The sequence below is a fragment of the Vanessa tameamea genome, chromosome 22 (assembly GCF_037043105.1).
Source record: "Vanessa tameamea isolate UH-Manoa-2023 chromosome 22, ilVanTame1 primary haplotype, whole genome shotgun sequence".
Classification (NCBI taxonomy): domain Eukaryota; kingdom Metazoa; phylum Arthropoda; class Insecta; order Lepidoptera; family Nymphalidae; genus Vanessa; species Vanessa tameamea.
The window spans coordinates 8,007,501-8,031,079 of NC_087330.1; positions in this window are offsets into that span (position 1 = coordinate 8,007,501).

Here is a 23,579-nt window from a genome sequence, read left to right on the forward strand (position 1 = left end):
AGCACTGTTTATTGTGCTTTATCCCTGAAGGAACAAATCGATTCGAATTTAATTTTGTTTAGAGACTTTTGCAACTTAGATCATGTACTAGGTCATCGAGACAAGAAACATTATGTAATAATATTTATTTTTTATACGCAATTTCCTTCTTGATTCATTAAAATTATTATCGAAATAGGACTCTACAGGCACCCTGAATCTTTATTTAAAAGATTAATTAAAACTTAAGCCGTCATCCATAAAGATTGTAAATTAAATCTGAAAATACCAGAAAGAAACTCAGTAATTACTCTTTTACAGTAAATGGTATTAGTTTTCTTAAATTTAACAATTTAATTAAATTCATTATCCTTTACGATTATTAATATCGAATACTCAACGTACACAAATTGTGTTTTTTAAGTTCATATTTATTTGTGTTTCAAAGACATACCTAGCCAATGAAATTTGATATAAGACAGGTCATATTCGAGTGTCTCATGACTATTTATGTAAGACAATATTTAGGTACTCATATTAAAAAAAATGCTGAGCCTGTGCTGATATGGTCCAAATAGAACGCGTGCATCTTAACCGATGATTGTGGGTTCAAACCCAGGCAAGCATCACTGAATTTTCTTGTGTTTTTTTGTGTTTATAATTCATCTTGTGCTCAGCGATACTATTCTGAATAGTTTTCGAATTCAACTATCGGTAGTTCTGCAACGCTGCTATGAAACTCGACGTAAAGGAGTATAACAGTGGTACTTCTGTTGGAACGATATGGTACTATTCGCAAGTGATCTTGTGACGTCACACAATGATGGAATAGGTACTGCTTTCAGGCGGTAGTCGTCAATCAGAACTAAGTTCCACTAAAGAATATGACGCAAAACAGATACATTACGAAAGATAATACTTTTTGGATAAAATTTAAAATATACATAATGATAAACTTATTATTCACGAAGGAAGATAGATAAGAGATTTTGTGAAAAAATGACTAAGATCAAGGTCAAGGTCAGGTTCAAGGTCTAAGGTGAAGGATAAGTAAAAGCATATCCACAATTCCGTTTATTCGCAATCGAAGATGATACTACGACGGTGATTTATTGTTCTTTGTAAAATGAAGTAATTAATAATTATTTTAACATTCATTAATAATATAAATAGCATGTGACTTAAGATTTTAGTTCTCAAGGTTTGCGTATCGGCGATGTATGGAATGAATCGAGATGGCCCAGTGGTTAGAACGCGTGCATCTTAATCGATGATTTCGGGTTCAAACCCAGCCAAGCACTACTGATTTTTCATGTGCTTAATTTGTGTTTATAATTCATCTCGTGCGAGGCTGTGAAGGAAAACATCGTGAGGAAAACTGCATGTGTCTAATTTCAACGAAATTTTGCCACATGTGTATTTACCCGCATTGAAGCAGCGTGGTGGAATATGCTCCAAATCTTCTCCGCAAATGGAGAGGAGGCCTTAGCCCAGCTGTCGGAAATTTACAGGCTGTTAATGTAATGTAAAATGCAATGATGTAAGGAATGGTTAATATATCTTGCAACGCCGATTTCCGGTGGTAGCTTCACTTAATGTAGTTTGTAAAATGATGATACAAAAGTGCTACTTGAATAAAGTATATTTTGATTTTTATTTTTTATTAACATCAATTGTTTTTAGCTAATAATGACGGCATTAATTGTTCTTATCATCACGATCCATTAATCGCAATCTGCTGCTGCGAATGTCTCTCAAGGTGCGTCAAAACTTCCACAACTAGTCTCACCTTCTTCAGATCCACCTGGCTGTAGGGGTATTCAGAGCGATTAACGATCGACAGCCAAACTCAACGGATCAGTTCTATAACTAATATACTAATTTAATACCTTCCTCCTTTAAATCACTTATGACTTTAGTTCTTAGCGAAACCTCTTTTTTTTTCGTATGAGGTTTAATTATGAGTTTTAAATTGCAGTTCATATAAAAAGTTAATTATTATTTAATTAAAAATGTCTTAAACTACAATACTAAACTAAACTATAAAACTAATGTAGATAGGCTTAATTGATTGATTAAGCTATGAAGATTTCTTAATGATATGTAAATCTTGAGTCTCATCTCATCTCATCTCATCAAGGATCTAATCTAAATTTGTCCAAAATGTAAAATTGTATGTTATATTGAAACGACGACCTCCTGTGTGGAGGAGTGTGTACATCGGTTTTCATGGATACGCCACTCCGAGGTCCCGGGTCGATTCCCCGCCGAGTCGATGTAGAAAAAGTTCATTAGTTTTCTATGTTGTCTTAATTCTGGGTGTTTGTGGTACCGTCGTTACTTGTGATTTTCCATAACGCAAGTGCTTTAGCTACTTACATTGGGATCAGAGTAATGTATGTGATGTTGTCAAATATTTATTTTATATATTAAATTGAAATACTTGTTTTGTTAAATAATTAGGTCTTGAACTGTTCAGTCAAAATCGGTTAGCATTACATAGAATATTAAAAATGTATTACAATTCAAAACAATAAACAATTCAGATATTTTTTTAAATATTTACATACCTACCGCTTTATCCCACGCATTTATACAGTTTGCTGAACAAACGCTACATTAGCAGAATCAGACGAAATCTTAATTATACGAGTTTGGACTAGACAATATAACTTTTGTATTAATATTTATTAGTTTAAAATTGTGCTGGGGACTTTTGTTAGGAATATACATAAACTAGCGACCCACCCCTTCGTACGGATACAATTTATTAATGGAAGATAATTATATGACAGTAACGTAATTAATACCAGTATTTTTTTACGAATGGTTCATTGTTTAGATCATCCCCAACATACAAACAAGCTAATTTTATAGTAATCTAGCTTGAAACAAATAAAAGAAAACGTCAAACTTAACAGAATATTTCTTTTTTATGATATCGGTACGCGGACGAGCAAATAGGTCACTTGATGGTAAGTGGTCACTACCGCCCATAGACAATGGCGCTGTAAGAAATATTAATGCGCCACCAACCTCCGGAACTAAGACGTTATGTCCCTTGTGCCTGTAGTTACGCTGGCTCACTCACACTTCAAACCGGAACACAACGATACTGAGTACCTACTGCTGTTTGGCGGTAGAATATCTGATGAGTGGGTGGTACCTACCCAAACGGGCTTACACGAAGCCCTACCACCAAGTGACCTAACGACCATTGCTTTTATAACATTGTAATAGAAACAAAAAAATAATAAAGTCTATTTCGACAACCATTTAAGAGTTGCGCTTAAATAATACAATTGATTAAACACGCTTCTTAATTTGATATCGATGTTATCGTCTTGTTTTGATACTTCGTTGAACATTATAACATTTTTAAAAAAGACGAGATTCATATTGTTATACATCACCATCAGTAAACAAGTAAAAGATTTAGACAAATGTCACGATAGTCGCCCTCAGTTCAATCGAAAAATAAAGAATTTTATTGGTGCTCATTTCTAATTTTATGGTATATTTTATTCGTTTTATTAATGATATAATAGTTAAAAAAATGTATTATACTTCTTATATCTAATTATTGCTTAGGTTTAATTTATATTTTTAATACATATTGTGCATGGTGAGACTACAAGTAGTAGAACTTTTGCCTATATAATTTTGAAAAGTATTTATTTTTATTTTGATGTAATATTGTATCTACTGTTAGTTGTCCTAATGAAAATAAATATGTTATGTAGATTTATTGAGGACTCAAATAAATATTCACTAATAACATTTAAAAATAAATAATCTTAACTTGCTAAGTAAAGCTAATTTTTAAATCATCATCATTCTCCTGCCCTTATCCCAATTTTACTTGAGGTCGGCGCAGCATGTCTTCTTCTTCCAGACTTCTCTATTGGACGTCATCTCACAAGTAACATTCTTTCTAACCATATCGTCTTTCACACAATCCATTCATCGTTTCTTTGCTCGTCCCCTACCTCTATATCCATCCACATCCATTCTCAAAACATTTCTCACAACATGGTCCCCATAACATGCCCATACCAAGACAGCCGGTTTCCAGATAGCTTATAATAGTTATATCATGTACTCAATGGTGTAGGTACATAATTTATTCGTGCTGTTATAAGGTTTAGGGTTTGAGACTTTTTAAAAAAAAAATCTTTTAAGATTTTTCTTAAGACAGCCATCGGATATGAGAGTTGGAATAGGACTGACTGGCTACCGGTTAGGATATGGAGACGTTAACACAATGATTACGATGAGTAGTCATCAAAGGGTGCAAGGGACTGTTATAAAAGTGCGCCAAAAAAATATAAAGCAAAATAAATTTCAAACTAAATTGCTATTTTAATTATAAAGGCGCAATTCTTCACTTTCATATTTAATTGTGATTAGTTCGATTATACTCGATAAAAACTCGACACAGATATAATCATTATTCTAATAATGTATAGTTCCTTAATAAAGTCACTTTCTATCCAACTCAACTCACGTTATGTTAAAAATTTTAGTTTTTAATTAAAATAAAAAACTAATCGATTCAAGTTCGTTTAATTATACTAAAATTGAGCCGAGATGGCCCAGTGGTTATAACGCGTGCATCTTAACCGATAATTTCAGGTTCAAACAAAGGCAGGCACCACTGAATTTTCATGTGCTTAATTTGTGTTTATAATTCATCTCGTGCTCGGCGGTGAAGGAAAACATCGTGAGGAAACCTGCATGTGTCTAATTTTAACGAAATTCTGCCACATGTGTATTCCACCAACCCGCATTGGAGCAGCGTGGTGGAATATGCTCCAAAACCTTTTCCTCAAAGGGAGAGGAGGCCTTAGCCCAGCAGTGGGAAATTTACAGGCTGATTATGATTATGTAGATAATACGTGGAATGGAACGTGGAAAATTCCAGTGAAGGCCAATATGTTAGTCATGAAGCATTTGAAATAGTCACATTTGCGAACTCCAAATATGAATCCTATACATGCTTACATTTATTTAATCGTTAGCAAAAATTTGGAAATCTAAGATTTTTAACTGTCGATACATTAGTTGAAATGGGTAAAATATTGCTCGCATTCAAGAACGAAAGATCGAGAAAATGATGGCAACAAACGAAAATAATTTGGTAAGATAGGTGATAAATATTTTCGGAATAACCTAATTTATTTTAATTTTTGTTGCAAAATATGTTTTTTATATGACACAGTTATTCGTTTATATCTATTTAAGGATAAAAAAACTCTCAGAAATGTAAAGCTCTGTAAAGATCCACCATTTTACAAAGAATAAAATAAATGTATATTCTATAAAACAAACTAAAAGGACGCCTGGGTGAGATAAGCCCTTGGGAACCGAATCTTTGAATCACAACTTTGAACTTGCTAGATTTTTTAGAGATTGATTTTATAGAGCACAAGAAAGAATCCTAACAAATAATAAAAATTCGAAAATGAATTTGTTTTTATGCTTTTAATTATTAACACTTAAGTAATTAACTGATCATTGAAATGTTGCGTGCGCAGAAAATGATATGAATAGATGAAAACTTTTATTTTATGTCAGAAATGATTTACTAAAACCTTCATAGTGATCGAAATACCAAGTGCCTTTCAAATATGTACAGACAAATTGTTGGTTACAAATCGCCATCTAACGCGAGGATGAATCAAGATGAGTTAAACACAAGTGTTATGAAGGCTAGCTTTGAATAATTACAGTTGAAAAGGTCACTGCGTGTGCTGACAATGGAAAAAATATTCGTGTCAGTTATCGCAATGAATTCAGTATCCATCAGTCGAATTAATGGAACCAGGAACTGAATTATTAAAATTAATTCCGGCATTTTCTCAGACTATATAAATCAGTAAAATTGATACCAGCTACTCCACGCAAATCTGTCCATGACATTTATTCCCCGTAGATCCAATATTTAGTTGCCTATATTGCAAGATTCATAACTATCTCTATGTCAAATTATTTAGCGATCGATTTAATTAAAATCCTGATAAATATATTAATGCGGAATTAGAATACAAAAATTAGACAATTATTGTTTTTATTAGATTTTATTTTATAAAAGAAAGGTTATAATACTCAACATAAATATTAATCCAAACATTACTGTCATGTACTCAAACACGTAAAGTGTACAAATCATGCATCTTCACTTCCGAACGGTGTGAACACTTTCCTGATCTCGCTCCTAGAATGTTTTAGGTGCACTTTTAGGAGACACGTTTTCGCTGGACTTGTGGGGGATGCTATTGTAATTGTGCTGCTTTGTAAAATCTCGCGTTCATATAGATCAAAATTTCCAAGGACGGCAAGAACGCTAGAACCATTGAAAGCTCATAAGATATCCCTTACTATGATGGTATATCCGCAGACTGACAACTCTCGCGGTTTTCTGGTTGTAGGAAGTTTATGCAACAATAGTTTTGGAAGTGAGTTAACTAACTTATAAGGCCAAACTCAATTGGGTTTTGCCTTATGATAACGCTATTCACGGGCTCAGGTCGCTTATTTTGACGACAACCACGTTCATCATCCGGAATCTTGTTAAAGTTCTTAAGAACGAAATTTACACGTCGCACAAAACGCTGATGAAAATAGTTTGCGTATAGGAAATTCGCTTACAAATGGCTTTGGATGATGCATTAAAACCGTCACATTGACATTGACACCAAGGAGACCGGATCGATTATGATCGCTTCTATGTTCAAATACCCTGTTGGAATTAAAACTACCTGTGGATCAGCTCTTGGAACCTGCGTCGACATGCAACTGATGTCAGCGATCATCAGCTCGAAGGGTTTTCCAGCCTTGTCAAGCAAGTCTATGGCACGAAACACGGATGGAGGTGATCTATGCCCTATGACATCTCCACAGTTATTTGGTATATAACAACCATATATACTGATTCAGTGAGTACATACATGGTAATACGCTACCTTTAGGCTTGTCAAATGTAGTAGAACATGAGCCTTATTACAATTGAGAACTTGATTAACTTGATACATTAATCAAGTTTTTGGGAACTCGCGAATACGACTCAGGAGCTCATTTGATTTAATCAGCGATTGATCGATTGATTCTTTAATTATCATTCGACTGGTATTTTATAAAATGACCTTTGACCTTTGGTGTTACGCGTCCATTATTTACAATAAAAACGCATAAAAGTTGTAATATGTAAAAATAAAATATAGCTATGGTAGTTTTAAACGTGTAACTGATGATTTCTTACCAGGTTCTTTTCTTTCAAATCTTTCAAAATAAATATTATTAAATTAAATAAATATTGGACAACATCACATACATTACTCTGATCCCAATGTAAGTAGCTAAAGCACTTGTGTTATGGACATCAGAAGTAACGACGGTACCACAAACACCCAGACCCAAGACAACATAGAAAACTAATGAAATTTTTCTACATAGACTCGGCCGGGAATCGAACCCGGGACCTCGGAGTGGCGTACCCATGAAAACCGGTGTACACACTACTCGACCACGGAGGTCGTCAAACCTAACCTTCTTCGCTTCTATAACTGCCAGGATTTCTGTAAGGTTAAAGTAAAAACAACGCACTAATCAATTGGATTATTTTTTATGAAACAACATTAGCCAAGATGACCCAGTGGTTACAACACGTTAACCGTTGATCGGGAGTTTAACCACAGTAAGCGCCACTAAATTTATACGTACTAAATTTGTTTTTATAATTCATCTCGTGCTCGGCGTTGAAGAAAAACATCGTTAGGAAACCTGCTCGTGACAGTTATTAATCTGCCACATTTACCCACGAATCCCCATGGAAGTAGAATGGTAACAAATTAGATTGTTAGTAGAAAAATATTATTTATTACAAACAAATCAAAATTTCTGTGCAGTTTTTTTTTTCTTTCTAAACCCTAGAAACTGAATGTGAACCAAACATTAATAAATTACCTTACCTCTCGCGTAAATCCTAAGGCTTTGAAGCAGGAGCCTAGAAGTTACCTACCAGTATTTACTCTCCTTTGCTTTCGGCCGCTGCGCTGTGAAAGAAAATTATTTATTCAGAACTTCCAACGGAATTAACAATAATTATAATTTTACTTAATGTTAGGGCTTTTTGTCAGCTCGTCTGGTTAGGTACCACCCCCTCATCAAATAATTTTCCGCCAACAAGTAATACTTAGTATTATTGTGTTCCGGTTTAGAGGGTGAGTTAGCCAGTATAACTACAGTTACAAGAGACATAGCATCTCATAGTCGAAGGTGCGTTGGCAATATAAGAAACATTAATTGTTTTATATTATATGTTACTGGTGACCACTTACTATCAGGCGCCACATACCTTCCGGCAATCCATATCATAAATTAATATATAAAATACATTGGCAATCGAGCAGTTCTTCCAGTGACCAAAATGGATCTCAAATAAATACCACCGAGAGACTCAAAACAGACACGGAGCAAGTCCAAGAGCCAAGTTTAGAAAAGGTAGTCAAACCGTTTTACTAAGTTAATATAAAGAATTAAAATTCTGTGTTTATTAAAAATAAATTTTAAATTAAAAAAAAATGACCAAGTTAAAATAAATTTATTAACATTAAATAACGAAATATTTATTATATTATGAACGAATTATAATTATTATTATTATAATGATATCGTTATAACACCACAGGGGACATGTCCCCTGGGGGAAGAAGTGATTTTTATTCTGACTTCTGAGTGAAGGTTACTTACCACCAAATGATAATAATGACAAAATTAAACAAATGCTATAAATATAACATAAAGCAACAATTACGAAATTAATAATATGATATAGGTTCATATCACCTTTGACCTCAAACACGTGTTTTTATTCATAGCAATCACATTTTATTTTCACGAGTAATCTATAATTACATGTGGCATTTAGATGCTGTTGTAACGCGTTTAAAGCACGATACAGAGAAAAATATAACGCCTTCATACCTGTTACATGTTATGTTATAACAAATAACAGTAAGAACTCATTTGAAATAGATGCGATCTTAATCTTCAGCAAATAATAATGCATACTTATGGTTTCCTTAACATATTGAAACATTTATCTATGTACTGATTCAATGGGTGCAAACTCCTGAACTAGGCCGAACTTGTGTCTCAGACAGTAGTCTCTTCCGATGGCCCAGTGGTTAGTACGCGTACATCTTAACCGATGATTTCGGATTCAAACCCAGGCAAGCACCAATTAATTTTTAATGTGCTTAATTTGTGTTTATAATTCATCTCGTGCTCGGCGGTGAAGGAAAACATCGTGAGGAAACCTGCATGTGTCTAATTTCAACGAAATTCTGCCACATGTGTATTCCACTAACCCGCATTGGAGCAGCGTGGTGGAATATGCTCCAAACCTTCTCCTCAAAGGGAGAGGAGGCCTTAGCCCAGCAGTGGGAAATTTACAGGCTGTTAATGTATTATATTATATGATACTCAAATAGCAGAACACCACTATGTTAGTACTCACAGGTGGCTGCACTTTTGTCCGCAGTCACGTGATAACCTAACAAATAGATACTTAGATCGGCATAATGTACAAGTTTTTCATCGGTTTCGCGTGGATAGATTAACAGTTTAAATGATACTATATTGAAAGACAAACGTAATTTTTTTTTTCGCTCCATAGTTTTGTTCGTCTATCGTCATAATTTATCCAATTTACATAAAACCTTCAATGAATTATACACCTAAACCTTTCCCATGAATCATTTCTTCCATTGGTAAAAGCCGTATGAAAAACGTATTTTGAGTTTATCGCGTGCGGACAGACAGATGTGGTGGGAGGACTTTGTTTTTTAATATCATGTGCTAATAATGGCAATCTTAATATGTCTTGAATGTGTGTAAGACTCAAAACACACACACAGGATATATTATAGAACACAAATTTAATAGAAATAAGAATTAAAATTGAAATATAATTTATCACTTTATCATAGTAGATTTTAACTACTCCCGTTGAATTGTCATTTTTCATCATTAAATTTTTTCACATTGCAATAATAATAATCGTATCAGACAAGCAATGTTCAGCCGTGGAAAAGGCTGAAGCGAACGAACGATAGAAATATTACTCTCTAAAAAAAAACAAAAAATTATAGTTATTTTTTTATTACAAATTATGTTTTTTTTCCAATATGTAGTTGAAACATCTTTGAGTAGTAGTGCAAAAACCGTCATTAAAAGTATTGTTATACTTTCAATGAAGGATTTTGCATCACTTTTACAATACTTACTAGACAAAACTTCGCGTTATTGCCTGCACTGGTGACAGGAGGGCTTTTCATTTTTTGCCCAGGGAATCGGAATTGCGATTCAAACGGGAAATACTAGCATTATTTTTAAATCATATTCGGTATATAGTAAAGGTCTTAATGTAATATTTGGCCTTTATCATAATTTTAAAATAAACAGATTATATCTTAGCTTTAATTTGATATATTTAAGGATATATTAAATACAATTTAAGTTTTATTACAATTAGTACCAATAAAGTTATGCATCATCTGTTGATGATCTTAGATCCGGTCGTTATTAATTACCCGCTTTAATCCGGTTTCCGGTTCTTAAATCTGCGGTTTTTGCGTTACATTTTCATTTAAATAAGCATATTGTGTACCTAGTACCAACATTGTACCTGTTTCACGTAGTTCGATAACGGTTGACATTTCTATTTAGAAATTTATTCATTAGTTAATAGCTTAAATGATAATATAATTAGCTACCCCGGCTTCGCATCGGTCTACATAAAACATATATTATTGTAGGGCAAAAATACCTTTTTGTGCGTGTGCAGAACAACTAACCAACGATTAATCCCACGGCTTAGGGACGCTTTAAGAATAGACATACAAACAAAAATTATGTTTACTAAGATTAAACAAGAATTAGGTTATCTTAATATACATTTATAATATGTAAAAATTTCTTAATTGATTTTTTTTTTGTTTTAATGTACCAGTAAAATGTTTTGTGATTGAATCATAATGGTTTGAATCGTTATTAAATTAATTATCTGTGTAATTTATCTTTTTAAAAAGAATACTTATTTATTTTCATGACGGTTCGTCTCGGTCGTCTTATTTATTTCAAATCAGTGCTCCTAGGAGATTATTTAAATAATGCATATATTTATTTTCGTTTATATATATGTAGGAGATTCCAGTATCTATACAACTGACTACAACTAATAAAAAAAACAAAAGCGCGCGAAACTGAATTAAACCGCAATTAATTTTTCTTTTTGGGCTCGGACAGTAAAGTCGATATTGGTACGACTCGTAATATTTTAAATGTGTTTGTTGTGTTTAATTTGGATTTGTAAGCTTAACTGAGTAAGTAGTTTATTTATGTTAAGATAAATTCGAAGTTCGAAATTCGAAGCTAATTTTGGTTTGTTAGTAAATTATTTTCTTGTTTTTTATTTTAGATATATTTCATTTCTGAACGCAAAATAAATAGAAATTAAAGAAGAAGAGTAACATTATCTACTGTAACCTTCTATGAGCTCAATTGTGAAGAACAATTCGATATTTCGAAACATTTTAGGACAACCGTTCGTGATGCAGACATCACGACATGTTACAACTCCGCTGTGTTCAAATATGACCTTTAGCCCGAACATTTGTTTATTCGAAATGGTGACTTTACGAATACTTAATGTGAAATTAAAATTAGATTCTATCTTGCATTATTATATCGAAATTGTTCGTAATAATGTATGTAAGTAGGTTCGTGATTGTCTAAGATTATATCATAATGCTCTTATATAAAATTTAATTTCAATTAATTAATTATTGGTAATGGTCTGTGTTATAGGCATAAGATATAGTAGATACAAATATTTTGATCACAAAATATTTTTCTAAAGTGTACCAAGTCTCTTGGTACCATGAGAATCAATTTCGTTCGAATTTGAAAGGCTCTTGGCGTTTGTACAGAGTTCTACTAGTATTGATTCTTTTTTATTAGTATATTATTCCTGTTTGCCTATCCGAGCGCTCGTTAGACTTCCTCAAGGACCCCTCTAAGTCACTAATTCTCCTTGTAGTTCACCATGCCATGTTCTGCAGATGATCTTTAGAATGTTTAGCCAACGACTGTACGATGGTGCGATATAATTTACTTCTGGTATTTTTCTGATATTTCTCTATTTAGGAGACCTTCTGAGTGACACTATAGGACAGCTTAACGGGATGTATGAATTCAGGGTCTAGTTGCCATTCTTAGGTGACTGTCTTAGTCGAGGAGACGGTTTGTTAAAGAGCCGAACCCATTCGGTTATGACGTTCCTTTATCTGCTTATGTCACAAATCTTACCTTTAATCACTAATTATTTTGCCTACCAGTGTGTCCTAAGCCTTTGTAATGAAACTTTTAACGTGTTAATAGACTTTAAGTGATACTTATGTTTCTTTAAGTCGACTAACCTTGGACATCAAACACATTTAGTGAAGTGAAAAAGTGAATGGACGTCTCATTTTTGGTAAAACATAATTTCCAATGCACATACTCAAGTAGTATGTTAAAACGAAACTCAATTTAAAGTGTTAATAATAATATTGTATTTTATTATATTATAGACACATTGGCAAATGAGCCAAAGGTTGAGTGGTCACAGCGCCAACACATCCCTTACATCACAATGCGCCACCAACCTTTGGAATTAAGATGTTACGTTTGGCCTGTTTGGCCAATTATATTGGCTCACTTACCCGTCCAATGAAATTACCACATTACTAAGTACTACTGCTTGGCAATTATTTCAACGCCAATAACATAGTGGTACTCAAAATGGTTTGCAAAAAGCCCTACTTCCATTTAATAAATATATATGTAGAATCATTCCATTTCAAAATGGCTCAATTTAAATATTCACCATCACTAAAAATAACAATCAATGCAAGACAATATTACTTGTATAATAATCTCACTACACTAATTACCTCTAAAGACTGGTAAGGTTTGTTTTTTAATAAATTTACATTATATTCCAGTGATATTGGTGATTACATTTTTTTTGTTCCTTCCTTGTATTCGTTCATGTTTGATTAAGTATCATATTTTAGATTTAACATTTTACTAACCGTCGAAATCACAATGATATGACATATGTATATATATATATATATATAATATTATATTATATGGTATATTATTATTTGTTCTTAACTAATGTTTGTTAATAGTTTTTATGTCACTAGGTGTAAATTTGCGAGTTGCCGCAGAAAGACCACAGTGGCGTGCATTAGGAGAGGCCTATTTTCAGCAGTGGACGAATGCGGGCTGATGATAAGATGTAAATTAGTTTTGCCTAAAAATCGGATTAGCCATACTATTAATGACTTGTAAGTTTAAGCGTCAATAGCGTAATTGTTTAGCGTGACTCCACTCCTAACACAAACTTAGAAGTAGGGGTAAATAGGCATATTAGTAAAGCCTAAAATTAGGGCATTGCTACTATTGTTGTTTAAATAAAAGTGTATAAAGATAAAAGCAATTTAATTAAACTGTACGTACAAATAACGCTTCATACCTTTTTCTCTCGATGAGACGAGGTATTTCCTCAGTTAGACGGTTACAGATTAGTCGCTTTAGAGAACGAAATGTCTGTAACTCCGCTTAATCTGATTTGGGACACATAATATATGTATTCTCATATTACAGTTATATTAAAACTAATGAAGTTTAGCGATATATGTATAAACATTTTTTAGCATCTCGTTTTTCTCCCAAAATATTACAATCTTTGTACCCTAGTATTGTTACCCTATAACATTTGAAAGAAACATTTTTCATTTGCTGTCGAAACTCTTGGCCCTTGGAGTAGTGGTGCATAAAGCTTCATCAAAAGTATAACACCTCGCCTTATTGTCTCCACTGGTGACAGGAGGGCTGGTTCGTTTTTAGCCCAGAGGATCGGAATTGCGATTCAACGGGGAAATGCTGCTGGCATTCTTGCCACCATTCCACGCGGTCAAGATTTATACAGTACCTATTTTTAATTCATATTTGTAGGTATATATTTAAGCACTTAATGTTATCAATTCTTATGTTAATGAATCGTTAATATTTACAGATACATTTATCTTAATGATTTAAATAAAAGCAGTTTTTCTCGAATTTTATCTTGAAATAAAATTTGGAGATATACATATGTCATATTAATTGGCAGCGTGTCATAACCGCGTGTACACTAAAATTGAGATCAATGTGTGGTACGGGGTAAGCGGAAGCTTAAACATAATATGTATACCTATGAAAGTCAAATGTATTAAACAGTATGTATGGTTTTACTAGGTTCTCAAATTTTAATGAGACGACGTCCGATAACCCTAGACGTGGTAGCGAATTCTTTAGTTGTGTTTAAATTATTCCGTTTAGTTTTACCTGTTTTGTAATAAAATTAATATTATTGAATAAAATTAAAGACGCTAAGATGCGAACGCGATAGTGACTTTTATGTACTTAATATGTTGCAATTTTTAATGTAATTAAAATGGCTAGTTTAAAGTATCTAGCATTAAAATCTCTCCCTCATGACCCCGGGCATTGATTGGTCGTAAAAATCTTTGAAGTTTGTAAAAACCTAATTCATTATTAACCTTAGTTTATAAAATAAGTAATACTAACTAATAATAGAATTTATAATAAATCAAAAATATCGGGTTTCGAATCGCATATGAAATCAACATTTTTCGTTTCAGGGATGCAACTATTTTTGAATTATCGATCATTTGCATTTGAAACTATAATTTAATGTTATTTTTTTTTTCTTAAAATATTTAATTACTTCCATTATATATTGATTTATTAATAATAAATTGGCTTCAAATAAGCATAAATATAGAAGCAAGGTTTTATTTAATGTTAAAAATAAAAATGCAGTTTATTCAATTTGCATACGACTTATTGAAATGTCATTTAAAAATTTATAATATTAGTGCCTTTTCCACGGGTATTATTCTTTTATATAATATTATTAAATAAAATGTATTTAAAAAAAAACCGTTCAAAATAAAAAAATAGAAAAAGTACCAAGATCTGTCAATGAGTGTGTTTTTATTAGAATTTGCAACATACAAACGAACAGCATGACACACTATAGTTAAAACAATACACTATTACTAACAAACAATACAATAATGACCGAAAAAGAATGATAGATAACTAGAAGGCAACTATAGGAATGTGAAATATCATCACAAAGATGTTACAGGTGTCTCACGATATCGATATATCGATACGGTGAGTCACTATAAAGCGGATGCGGTCAATGCTTGGCCTTCACATGTGCCCTTTTAACTTCAATGTGTGAACTCAGCGCTTGTCAAGAGTACACATTAGGCGAAAATGTGGTTTATTATCTCGTGTGGATTTGCCTTTATATTGATTTTTGTTAAATATATGTCATGCATTTAAATGAGTGGCATTATTTTTATGGTCCTTATGCAATAGACTATCGGACCATTTGCAAAAGATTACTAATGCAATTTTTTATTGGATGCGAATATTGCAACCAACTGTGGAATGTGTTTTCCGTCCTGTATTTATACTGGCTCACTCATCATCAAACTGAACATAGCTGCTGCTTCGTTGAACTAACTCTATTAACTAGCTGATAGTTGAATCAGCTGGGTATTTTCGGTCTTGGTTTATTCGGGGTCGTGTAATATAAGTATCGGGCTTTACTGGCAATAATTCTTATAGGCTGTCCGCATATTGACAGTTTTACAGTCTAACGCCCCGGAAAACACGTAAAGCGTTGATCCATTGATCTCTTTACGGTAGTGTTTGTGACTATGAACGAACTACTATGAATATTTTCTGCGCTGTTGAGTAATGGCCCAAAGCCGAAATATTGTTAATTACAATAACAATTACATGAATATAAAATTTTACGAAACGCTACGAAATTTTTCTCATGTTAAATTTGGCTCATGATAAGCGTGTACGATTACCGTATCTCTCGTTTAACACATCGGTTTATATAAGGTGTGAATTTATCTCATTAGAAACTCATAGCTTACCCAGTAAACGAGCTCTTCAGCTTGACTACGTCGTCCAAATAATAGATGGTGCTCATTTGCTCAGATGCACCAGATTCCCACCAGCACCGAATCCGGAAATAAGATTTATTTTTCCCACTCAACACCACTCAACAGTGCCAGCATTATTGGTTGTTTATTTTTTTATTAAATAAACATTTACTTGTTATCCAAGGTCTAATTTTATTAAGCCAAATTAATAACATTAGAGAACACATTAATTAAAGAAAAAAATAACAATAGAGTTGTCAATATGTCTTAGCGAAAGATATCACTTAACGTCACTTGCACTTAAACTTAAAACTTATTACAAAGTAAACACATCCTTGACATATAAGTAACAAAGGAATAGAATCATAACTGTCAAAAGCAACACATGCAAAGCGTAATAAAAATATAATATATATATATATATATTAGCATATACTATATTATGTAAATTGATTGCTAAATTTTACACAAGTTGACTAAGTTTTTTTTAAGCAATCATTTGGAAATGGTATCATCTTACATATTATGAGCAACAGTGCGATAATTCAAATAAGCACACCTTCATACTAATTTACATACATACAGATATACATAAACCGGTGTGTGTAGAGCTTTGAACGTGTCCTTCGATATCGGCTCATTTACTCGTATGTACCGCCAAACAACAACAACCTTAAGTCGACGACATCCATTTATTCATCATCATCATCATTAGCTATATTGGTTTTTAATTTGATTTATAACAAAATAATAATCGAAATAACTTTATAAACAATTGTGCACTCACAAGAGAAATGTAAGTATAAATATATTAATACACGTGATTGAAGTGTTAGGTCAGAATTATTATTTGGAAACGCTGCGTAAATAAGGTTTACTAGCTGCCAGCGCCTTCTTCGTCCGGTTGTAATAAGAAGTTTATTTATTTCCGATCGCAGTGCCCCTGTCGGGTCCAAACCATTCATTAAACTTTCAGGGAACCAATCAAATAAGTTCAGTTACATGTATAGAAAATGTATATTATGTAGTTGAAGCAAATAAATATATAAAAGATTTCCGTATATATATATAATATTGAAATATAATATGTAACGGAAATAAATGAAGACCTCGTTATCAGATTCGTAATTGAATGTATGAGACGTCGCTGCAAACTCAAATAATAATTTGCTCTTTTAAAATCATTTTCTATTTTTATATTTTTGATAATTCATTTATTTTCCAATGACGGCTGTTAACCTATGACCGACGTTAATCCAGACGCCACCACTCCATCTTCTTCACTGAAGAGTACTAAATACGATAGTTTAATTCTTTTAAATTATTCGGCGCACCAGAAGCAGAGGCTGCAGATCCGGCAAAACCGATGCCTGCGAATGATAGGAGGAAACAAAGTCATCTATCGTGACACCGAGACGACCACCGTAGAGGAGTTCGTCCGCCACTTCGTGCGCACGATGTTCTCTTGAGCTGAAAACAGTGTCTGCGGATACCTCCACGGCATAACACCATTACATGACAACCAGAGGGGCGTCCTTAGCCTCGGGAACTCCTACTGTCGCCTGACATCTGCCATCTACTGGAATCACGAACCACAGGTCGGAACGAATTACTACACGGAAAATTAAACACCACTGGGTGAACTGACCCTGACCCTACGGGTCAAAATAGAATGACACGGTAGCTGAGAATGGTGAGGAATTGCCCGGGTAAGGTAACCTCGAATCCCGTACCCGGCTTGACCTAGGTTAAGCTGTATGACACACGTCTTTTAAGTATCAGCTAGGTGATTCTGAAACTCATATTTCGATTCCACATGTGGAATTTTTAATGAAAACTATATTTGATATTCAGAAACTCGAATTGAAGATATACTAGCGCCATTTTATGAGATTGTAAGTAATACGAACTAATTTTCAATGAAAACTGTATTATTTGACATTAATTGCGATTCTCAAACACGATTTCGATTTTAAAAAATGAAACTAACTTCGACTCAATACGTCAAATTAAAAGTTGATATAATGTGGCGGAAGGCTCAAGTGAAAACTGTAAATCTATGTGATCTATTCAAAACGTGTTCTACGACCCAATAAAGCTACCTTGGCATGATATTATCACTCGGAAGAGTTTTTTCTAACGTAAGTATACATAAGTAAGCTAATTTTACTATTAATCATTAAAGCAAATGAAATCATATTTATCTTGCAGTAACGAATGAATAAGAATTCATTTTCAATGAAGTTCTAATGAGATATAAAAAATATAGAAGAACAAAAACCTTTATTAAACTTTAAGGCCTTGATTTGAGGTTTACAATTTTACAAAGATTTTTCTTTAACATATAATTGCTGATTTTTATATCAAGGGAATTAGTTCCTTCTAATTAACATATCCATTTATTATAATTCTGTTTCAGATGCATTGCAAATTTATATAATGCTACAGCTACCAATCAATACCCATGAAAGTCAACAATATCTTACTAGAATATATACAGGTATATATAAAAAATATAAATAATGGGTAAACAGATATAGTTTACTACAACCAGACACCATGACAAACTACACAGACAAATAGATGCTATATGGTAAAGATTTTGGAGCAATAAGTAAATACTTGAATTGAATTTTCTTTTAGTCTTTAATAATCACACAAAAAAAAACTTACTATTGCAAGTATTTCAAATCAATGGAATATACTAAATCTAAAAGACAAAATAAGAAATTCAGATAAAATGCATTTAAAATGGTGTTATTATTAAAGATAAATAAATGCCTAGTTATTTGAAAAATATAAATTATTATAAATAATAAATTATTAGGTATTGCGAATAATATAATTATTTATTTAAATGATGTGCAATAGATTGTTAAATGTTAGTTAATGTACACCATTTTAAAAAGCATGTTATTAATATAAAAATATATAATTAAATGAATAGATACCTAATTAGAAATGTTTGTAGTTCAATTATTTATTTAAATTCGGTGTAATGAATTTTTAAATGTCAATTACTTTACACTACTTAAAAAAGAATGTCAATAGTATAACAAAATATTATAATTATTTATATACAACTAGATATCTAATTGTAATATTTATGTTTTGTTTATTTGAACGGCAATGTAATAAATAGACTATAATAATAATGTGTATATCTATATACAAAAACTGCTTTGTACAAATAATAAAACAACAATATGTATATAATTTTTTAATGTTTCATTTCAAATCCCAAACATTTTTTCCTCCCTCATTGAAATTTGGACCGTTTTGTGTAGTCATTTTAAAATCCACGGAGCAGATTAATAGGGCTGAAATTTATTATGCATTAAAAAGTTTGATGTTCCTGTGCCAGATGCTGTTCCTCTATTTTCACATTTTTTCAGCCATGCTGGTATGCTGTCAGCATCAATGGTATCCCTAAAATAAAATAAATAGTATTAAAAATAATATTAACTATATTATAAAAAAAGCTGAATTAATAACATACATATGTGGGACTTTCACATACTAAATGTCTGAAAATTGATTTGAATCAACCAATTTAGGATAAAGTGATCACTCAAAGTTGTAGTTGTATATTATGTAGTAAAATTTTTTAGCAGTAGTACCTTCAGGATGCCTTCTAAATAGGTTGAAAATGAAAGAATACAGTAAATCTACATAGGCATATATTTAATGACCAGCGTAGCGGCCATATAACGTAAAAATTACATACTTACTACTGTATCGGTTTCATTCGCACTATTGAATTTCGAACATAGAAAATAAATATATAAAAATAGGTACTTACTTCATCATCAGGGTTTCATAATAAAAGCAAACGGAAATAATTAAAAGTAGTAAAGAATTTTCGATTCAATTAAATTCTTGGTTTAATGATAAAATTTATTTATGTTGCATGACATATTAAACATTTTTGTTGACATTGATAATTTTTTTTACAAAATTTCATGCAAAGGTAGTCTATGTTCAGACAGATATTAATAAAATGTGTCTGATTTTGCGTTACAAATTATTTTAAACTATAAAATAAATGATTTATAACATATTTTGCATGAATTATGACGTCATTGATTTTTTAAATCCTCAGTTTTTTAGAAATTTCTAATCGAAAATGTTTTTTTAATAACCGGCAATAAAAGTACTGCACTATCATCTCGTTTCACAGTTTTCGCTTCACACGATATGATATATAGTTACGAAATACCAAATATTTTTCAATTCAAGGTCGTATCGAAATAAGTTCAGAAATGAAAACTGTTTATAATCCTAACGTGGTTTTTGCAGAATCGCACTACAGATAAAGCAATCAATACTTTTGACATACTTGAGAGTACACCATTTTCATATTTTCTTCTCATCTAAGGTTTGTTTTGCTTCATAAACAATAACCGTTACACAAATGAGAGGTTTAAAAATATTATGTTGTAATCGATTAAAATATTCGTTTTTTAATTCGGTTATGTTTTACATCAATTAATAATTATGTATTATTTATACAAAAGAATATTTATAATATAATTAAAATATACGATCGTTTTCATCGAAAATTATAGAGTTACAAGCACAGTGATAGTTTATTATTATAAATAATTTAAGTGATATGATTTACCTTTGTGAACGGTTTTTCTTACTTTTATATTCCTGAACTTTCTTCGTTTATAATAGTGTCTGTTATAATAATAATTCCATATATATAAAAGTATATTTATGTATGTTTTCCAAAGATACAAATAGATCAAAATTATTGAATAGATATATATATGTATGTTTATATGATACTAGCAGATTCGGCCACGCGTTGTTGTAATTATATATATGTTGCATGTTGAATTATATTTTGTGATAACAAAAACCTTTGAAACACGCTGAATATTATCAGCGGCTTCTGCGAGATGCGCATTCAAAAAACATCGATATTTATGTTGACTCCAGTGGCAGAACGGCTAATAATAATCAAATTTTAGATTTACATATTCAATGATATTTGCCAATAGTTCGACTATATTAAGCGCAACAATCAGTTACACACAACAATACAAAAATATTCCATTTAACTACTTATCCAGTTTAATTTCACTTCAAAACAACAACAACAACGCGCCATTTTTTTATGTATCAATATTGAATACCAGATATTATTTTAAATCTCGACCAATCATGTAAATTCAAGGTTAAATATTTTTATTTACTATAGTTACCAAAGGAATGGGCAATTAAAAAAATTTGAATTGCCTATTCGAACAGCAATAGAAGTAAATAGATTTTTTTATATTGACTTTAGTTACAATATAAAACTGTAATAAAAAAATATTTTCACGAAATTAAGTTTGTTTTTGTAATAAAAATATTTGTATGTTAAATATGCCTCTCTTAAGCGCTCTCTGCTCGAGTGAGCAGTGACAGCGTGATTTGTAGTAAAAATGACGAAGCCACATATTTTTCACCTTCAAGCTACTTAAAACATAATGCTTATTAAATAAAAAGGATCTATATAAATGAATTATGACTCCGTTCAGAATTGGCTAATGGCACGTAACGAAAACCAAAATAAACAATCAATTTGATAACATATTCTTGTCTAAACGTGATACCGAACGCAAATTAAAACATTCAAAAATACGAGTATGTATTCATGGTAAACCAGAACACGTATTTAACAATTCCAACTCTAGATTGAGATTCATATTTTGTACATCAATTAATATATTTTTATTTTATTTTTCTCAACTGGTTTTAATCGCTGTGTTATATGAGCATGAGCAAATATGATTCATTTAAGAATAAATCTAAACAAAATGTCTCATTAGTAAATCAGTCATGCCATCAGTACGATAGCTAATAAATTCAATAAAAACCGTTAAAAAACACTCTGAAATATTAGAGAGCCATATGACATTTACTGTAATATTATATATTAATAGCGTAAGCCGATTTTTGTCCCAGTGATTATAGCTGCACATAAAAAATCGGTTATGGTCTCATTTTGAAGAGCTGCAGCCATTGACGTGCAGAAAATTATAAAGAATACTTCATTGCAATTTACTAAATTGTTACTTATTAACAAAGACTTAATTTTAGAGAGCGAAAAATAGTTACTGGCCGATTAGACCTACGGCTGTAAACGAAAAAAAATTAAAAACGTAAACAACATTAAACTAAATTCTTATCGACAAACTCCAATTCTAACTGAACTAATTATACTATTTGAACATTAGAAAAAAAACATTTAAATAAGCTTTTGTTGTCGTTACGGTTTTTGAAGCGGGCAACATTATCAAAATAATAAAACAATGGCGGGAAAATTAAGCGTCTCTTCTAGTTAGGCTGGAACCGGGAACATTGTTTTAACATTATCTTACATTACTGTATCGTTTTACATTCATTGCTTAACTGAACCAATAAAGAATAACTTTATTAATTCATTTTGAGAGTGATACATATAACTCATATGAATACACCGTACTATTAACAATTAATTAACAAATAATAATATCTTTCACTTTCATAATCTTTGCGCCGAATGTACATGAGTGACTTGCAGTTTACTATGAAATGAAATCAAAACAAAACCTGTCATAGATATCGAAATTCCTAAAAAAATATTTTGAATAAACGCGAAGTTCCGCGGGAGATCGACTTGTATTTATTGTTATGAAATTTTAAAGATACACCTATCAAATTTTCGTGTCACCCTACATCGTATTTCAATATTTGACGAGTGGGTTAGGAAGTGAGATCTCACAGAATCATAATATTATTGTTATTAGTAGTCTTATATTCGTAGTATACTAGTTATTGTTCGCTGCTTCGCTCACATTTTATGGCTGGTCGTCCGGTGTTGAGCACAAAACTTCCAAGCAGAATATATTATATACATATATAATTGTATTTGACTAACGCGACTTTGTATTTTAAACGTTGAAAAATAGTAGCTACTGAGATTATGCCGGTTCTTCTCGGTAGAATCTACATTTCTAACCGGTGGTAGCTTCACTTAATATAGTTTGTTAAATGACGATTCAAAAGTGCTTGTAAAAGCCTACTTGAATAAAGTATATTTTGATTTTGATTTCTTGCTTCCAAATTTTATTAAATTTAGTTCTGTCGTTTAGCCTTGAAAGATCAACAAGGAGACAGACCGACAGTATTTCTTTTGCATTAATAATATTAGTATATACTAGTCATATTAGGGCTGAACCACTTCGATTATTTATTTGCTATGGTTTCAATTCGAAATCAGACAAAGCTCTTTTAGTAACAGCCCTGAAAGAAAGCACGTAAATATTTTTTAATCTTGCATCTAATCTCATATCATTTTCATTGAACAGAGGAGTATGAACCTGTGCTGTGGACACATGTGCTTGTGCATATATCTTACGATGGTCTACACTGATTATGTTCGGCCGTCGCTGCCGTAATCCGTTAAGGAGGACATTATAAATATATCTGCTCTAGTCTCTGTAAAATTAATCTTATTACACAATAACGCTGACA